A 6963-nucleotide genomic window follows, 5' to 3' on the forward strand; every position below is an offset into this window, starting at 1 on the left:
TAGGGCTGCTCACAATCCTATAGTTATAACATTTAACATGGTAAAACATATAACATTTAACACAACATCATGAATACCCCTAATGTGTGTAAGTGATTAAGAAACAAAATATACCAAATGAGCGGGGATACTGAAAAGTGTAAAATATAATAGAAAATTAATAATAAAGTAAGTTTTGTTTATTTTTGTATCTTTGGTGACTGCTCTCCCGGCCATCTTCTTCTCATATCTATCTACACTCAACTATTAAAATCTCATTAAAAAATGAATAGTTCTAACTTTTGAAGCCACCATTTTTATTCTTCAAATTATGGTTGGTAGAGTGAACAATTTCAACTTTGAACTGTATATGGTTTTCACTAGATTAAAATTTGGGGTGAAATAATTTGTTTTATTTTTTTCTCTTGGACTATTCGGATTTCTAGAGCGAGATTTACTCTCAATGCGACATGAAACTATAGTTCTTCGAATATCCCTATTCTTCGACGACCTTCCACATTGTCCTGTTTCCTCCCGTACAGAAGTCGCTGTTCTTCGATGTCACAATGGTATCCCCTCCACAACCACATTAATGTAACTACACTAAAGTACACACTGACTCATCGCACTGCTCTCTGGTGGGTAAGTCGTCAGTCCTCTGTAAGTGTTAAACCTAATTAGATAGATTTGACCTTTATTTTATTTTATTTTTCTAAATTACTAAACGAATTTTCTAAAATGAACTTATGTCCGTTTAAAAATAAATCTACGAACTTCAACATAACTAATCACAGGCGTATTGAAAATACAATTTAAATATTAATTTGATAATAAGTTAAACCTTATCATAATCAATAATAAAAACGTTATGAGTTACAGTGCTTTCTTCAAATACTTGTTTATTTTTTTCTAATAAACTTTAATTTAAATTTTAAGTTTAATCTATTTTCGATTTAAAACAATAAAACATGAATTCAAATTATAAAAAAACACCAATAAATCATAAATAGTTGTTTTTTTAATTTTTATGATTTGTATATTCTTGTATATAATATACAAGAAGTACCAAATATAATATATGTTTGGTACTTCTTGTATATAATATACAAGAAGTACCAAATATAATATATGTTTGGTACTTCTTGTATATAATATACAATAAAAGTGAACTTCATGTAAATTTGAGAAGAAATTGATATAGCAAAGGAACAGAAGTTATTTTTATTGTGATGTGGAATACTTCTGAATTGAAAAAATCTAAATTCATACAATCATATATTACATAATCTTAATTTATATATACAGTATAACATTATCGTGAAAATCGAAAGTGGAAATTTTTATATTTTCAATATCGGGTAATCTAATTCCTATGGAAGTGTTCATAATATATTTAGTTGTAACTATGAATATATAATATCTATTGTATAAATCATTTGGTTCTGTAAAACTAATTTAATTAATAGTATAAATATGTATATTACAAAATTCGTCGGTGAACTCTTGTTCGTGTTGTAAATTTTTTGTTTTATCACGTTTTAAATAAATTCATACAATGAGTTCTTTTTTATTTATACTTGTTTTCACTTATAAATTAACAATTTATAACAGTTTTAACTGATTGAATAATAACTTAGCATAGGGATGTAAAAGAAAAAAAAAATTTTTTTAATTTAAATTTCAAACTCAACTTTGCAATAAAATACATAAAACAAATTAAATAAATAAAATTAGTTCATACAATTTTTTTTGAGATTAATGACTTCCAGTTAAATGAAGTTTTTATTAAATTATCATATTATAGTACAACGTTTCGGGACCACTGTCCCATATTCATGTACTTTAAACCTACAACAATAATAAAACCATCATAACAACAATCTTCATCCTTATTTATTTTAATTCACACAATTATTTTGTTATGTACATTCATATTTTTGTACACTATTTTTCCTAATACTTGGAGTAATCCAAAATATTTTAGTAAACCAAACATCACTCTGCAGCAATTAGTGTGGATTAGCGAGAATACACTGTATGAGTGTACTCATATTTTCTACTGTTTATATTCAGAATAATGAAAATTTATATTTTATTTTATGTTTAGAAGTTTTTTTTGGGGGGTCGGTTAGTTCTGAAATGACATCTACAAGCACTGTAGCTTGCAGACAAAAGTTTTAACAAGATTGAAAAAAAAAAATGTTCAGACGCTGTTCGTTCAGACAGATTTTTACCACGATATACAAAAACAAATAAATATAAAAGAAACACTTATTAATTATATAATAGGAAACACTTCCAAATATTATCCAGTTAATTTTAGTTTTTTGTTTTTTTTTTTATTGAAAAGAATATTCATAAATTAAAAATAAATAATAAAAGTCTGTATCGCTACAATCCAAGCGTTAGGAGTTAGTAGAGCAGTACATTGTAAGGAAGTACTGTTTCTTGAACAACGGTAGTGCAAAGAGGTGATTTACCCTCAACCACCAGAGTTTTCCCCAGTTAATAATAATAATAATTTATTTATTTGTTTATGGGGCAACCCCGGTACAAATAGAGTTAGCCTGTGAAATACATGAAATAGATAATTAATTGTAGCAATTTTACAAAAATGATGAGTTAAAGATCGTTTATATAAACTAGTAACAAACAATATACCCAAGCTGGGCTATTCTCATTCGTTAGAGTAAAACAATAAAATAAAAAACGACATTTCATATTTAATAATATTAAAAAACAAAAACTATACCTCCTATTGGGACGATAGGTGTCCACCAGCTCTAAGCAAATGGTTTTGGGTTCCATATATATAAAACAGTTTAAGGTTCAATCCTGAGGGTACAGACAGAAAATCATACAACTGATTTCGGCTAATATTACTTACCTTGGGCATGTATCGGATTCGGTTCTCATGACAGGTGAGGCAATTCGTTAAAAATGGAAACAATCCTCCAGGGCCGTTCCATCACAAGCTGGACAAAGCTCCTGTGGGTCCAAAGTATATTTGTGTGGGCCAACATTTGGAGTAATTGCATATTTACCGGAGAGTCGTAGTTGGGCAATTATTCTCAAGTGAGTTATAGGGCAACTGAGTTTTAGGTTGCTTTAAGGATCATCCCTAGTTCTCCGAGTTTTCTCCAATTAAAGGTACCCACTATATGAGACTGGGTGGATCCCAGAAGACTGCCCGAACCAACAGGTTTGACTCAGGTCTACAGAAACAGAATGAATATTTATCTACCGGATTTGAATCTAGGTCCTTGGAGTTGGTAGCAAAGTTATTTTAAAGTTAACATTTATTAATTATGGATTAGCAAACCCTTTAAAAAAAATATTAAGATAATTATAGTTTTTTTTTTGGAATATATTTTATTTTATATAGTGAAGCTTTTCTTAATCGAATTCTCTTAATCCATTTGAACCTCTTTATTACGGAACCCCATTTCAGATGCTGACAGTAATTTTAATCCCCTGTTGAACTTTTTACTCCTATATAACGTAAAAAATTCTTAAAATCACGATTCCAGAATTTTGGTATTAGTGGTACTAAGAGACATTTATTTATTGGGTTGACATTAACCTGTGTAAGTAGACAGCGTACAGGGCATGTAAAAAAAAAGTTAAAACTTCTTCCTCAAAATCTGAGATTTTATGTTTCAAATTTCTATTAATTCATACATACTCTTAACCAATTTTCAAATTCGTTTTCTACCACAAATGTATGTGTTCTATTAGGTCGTTTCATATGAAATGACAGTCTTCACAGGAAAATGTTTTTAGTAAAACAACTTAACGAAATATTACAATACATTTAAATAAATAATTTAAAAGTTATCTATTTATAGTCTCAAAACATTTTCTTTTCTTTACAAATCCGACGTTTAGGCCAATCGGCCATCTTTAGGGACAATCTTAATTCAATTTTTGAACTAAATAATTTTAAAACACAACTTTTTTTCATGATACGAGAGGAATTCCAAGGTTTAGTGAAGCCCGGAATCTGTAAACATGGACGTAATAAACAACAAAATCCACTAATCTAATTTTGAATTTCTGAAATAATTTCGAAACCACGGTTTACATTAGTATGTATAAACGCACCCTCCTAGAGAAATTTCGTACACATATGTATTTGTCTTATTTTTCCTAATGTATATAAATTGATATATGTATACCAATAAATGGCCATGGCCAGTATATATATATTTTTTTTTTCCATATAAAATTTAACGATTGAATTACGGTTTGTGAACCATCTCGTTTATCAGCTTTGTTTGGTGTTAACATGAATATAAATTTTAAAATGCAATTAATGATAACAAGTTCGTGACTAATGTATTTTTAAAAATCGTTTATGTTGTATTGCGGTTCGAAGCTATGCATTATTTTATTAATTTTCTCTATGATGTACACATCCATAACTAATGCCGCACTTTACATGCAGACAACAAAGGCAAAAGTTCTTTTATTAGAGCAGTTATAAGTCTATGTCTTTGAAACATTAAATCTATAATAATTTACTGGATGATTATTGATTGACCGTGTGTATAGATGAATGGAAAATGGTCCGGGTGCGGTAAAAAAAAACTCAAATAGTAGATAATTATACTATTTTATTGAGCCAACGTTTCGCCCCAAGTTGCAGGGCTTCGTCAGGGCTAAAAAGGATACAAACACTATAGTTACAAAAAGGAAAAAACATAAGTGTAAAATAACAGGGGTATAAAATGAAAAGTAAGATATAATAAGAAAAATTAAAGGTTGTAAAGAGTAAATGAAAAGGGTAATAGTAACAGATAGTTAAGAGAAGATATATTAAAGAAAGTACTTATCTATCTGTTACTATTACCCTTTTCATTTACTATTTACAACCTTTAATTTTCTTTTTTTATTTTATAGCCCTGTTATTTTACACTTATGTTTTTTTCTTTTTTTTTCCTTTTTGTAACTATAGTGTTTGTATCTTTTTTAGCCCTGACGAAGCCCTGCAACGTGGGGCGAAACGTTAGCTCAATAAAATAGTATAATTATCTACTATTTGAGTTTTTTTTTACCGCACCCGGACCATATTCCATTCATATAATAATTTAAGCGTGCAAAATGCATTTTCTTTGCAATCATAGTTATATATTTTTTTAATTATAAAAGATTGTTTAAATAAAACAAAATTGACCAAAATTGAAGTTTCAAAACATTCTTTATTTCCTTATAAGTCCAACGTTTCAACCAATTCGGTAGTCCTCAAGAACAATCTTAAATACCAATTTACTCTCATATAAAATATTTAAAAACCTATTTGCAGGCTATTCTGCCCAGGTCTTATTTTTCAATTAAAATTACCCCATAACTTTATCAATTAGGTTACGATAGCAAGGTGTAATAGGTTTTTTTAAAGGCAATTCACGTGGAAGGTGATGTTCGCCTAGTCATGTGACCAAACTATCCTTACTATGGTCGGGGTCAAGTTTTTCATTTTGTGGAACCGTTACTTAGTGAAAAAAGTCAACGCACCAAGGCCGGATTCGAACCGGCACCGCCCACAGACCTCAGAACGATAGACTTGCGCCTATCCCCTGAGCTACAATGCGGCCCCTGTGTAATAGTGTTAAATAAATTATAATTAAAAGTTTTAATATTAATGAAAGTGTGAGAAAATAGGAGAATTTTGACTGAATCTAGTGACTTGGGGAGAGTAGCCAGCAAATAGTTTTTTAAATATTTTATGTGAGTGTAAATTAGTATTTAAGATTATTCTTGAGGATGACCGAATTGGCCGAAACGTCGGACTTTTAGGGAAATAAACAATGTTTGGAGACTTTAATATGGATAAATTTGATTTTATTTAAACTATTATAACCAGTCTCAAGAAAGTGAGAAGAATATGTATAAATTATACATAATTTTATGTGTCATCAATTTATAAAATATTAAATGCACAGTAAGATTACCGAATTGGTTTTAAAAAATAAGATTAAATAACAAAATGGTGGCCAATGAACTGAAAAACATCAAATTTTTGACTGTATTAAATATCTTGAAAGCTATCTAGCAAGCCATAAAGATTAATAAAAACCTTTAATGGAATAAATTTTTTCAAAAATTTGAATCTTTATAGAGCTCTTTACGTTAAATATAATAACCGAGATAAAGTTTAACAAAACTCAACATTGTTTTCCGAATAACGAGAAATCAACATATCAAAATATTTCCACACTTTGTAGCACTTAAACAAACTTTAATTAGAGTATTAATCTGTCGCTGAGATATTTGCCAAAAGATATTCACAAAATCTGGATTTTTTGTTATTTAAAAAAAAAACTATTTTTTAAAAAAACTACATCTAAGAAACAACTAGGAAATAATGTCCATCATTATTCAAATTGAAGCTAGAAAAATTAACCATACAGAATTTTATAATGAATATCTTCGTAGGAGCAATATAGTACAATACCCCACAAGTCAGTTAAAAAAGTCAGTTATTTCGCCTAAATTTTTCATTAGTTCAATGAAAACTATGGTTAATAGTCAAAATTGATATGTCTGGGAACTATAATTATTGACGATAAAAAATGTCGGCTATTTAAAAACATTAAAAAAATTAATTTTTCATTCGGAGCTTCTTGTATTAAAAACTACCTACCACACTAAAAAATCCAATGGAACGTCATTTAAAAAGTAGAGTAAATGTGCTAAAATATGAGCGCTAAAAGAACTATTTACGTTCAATAGTTGCTCATATATATTTTTTAATAATGCAACATTCCATAAAAAATATACTGAAAATGTTAGTGAATTTATTTTAGAAATCTAAATCTCAAGAATCATTAGACGTACATATGTCTATTAGTACTCAAATTAAAGCTAGTTTAATGAGCTATAAAGTAGTTTATAGGGGTATTCATGATCTATGTTAAAGCGTGTTAAATGGAAAAACTCGTGTTAAATCGAAAAAAATTGCCTTCTTTTGCCGTGGTAAAACGA

The 6963-nt window shown here is 28.7% G+C and overlaps 1 protein-coding gene across 1 annotated transcript in view; it reads left to right on the top strand.

Moving 5' to 3' along the window:
* The first annotated feature begins 607 nt into the window (after window positions 1–607).
* LOC106692414 (scoloptoxin SSD976) overlaps window positions 608–6963 on the top strand; it is a 26916-nt gene continuing 20560 nt past the window's right edge. Inside the window, exon 1 of the mRNA XM_014438350.3 lies at window positions 608–639. The gene's annotated coding sequence lies outside the window, so the exon portion shown is untranslated. The remainder of the gene's footprint in view (window positions 640–6963) is intronic.

Source organism: Halyomorpha halys, unplaced genomic scaffold (assembly GCF_000696795.3).
Source record: "Halyomorpha halys isolate HHAL.00 unplaced genomic scaffold, Hhal_1.1 Scaffold56.1, whole genome shotgun sequence".
Lineage (NCBI taxonomy): Eukaryota > Metazoa > Arthropoda > Insecta > Hemiptera > Pentatomidae > Halyomorpha > Halyomorpha halys.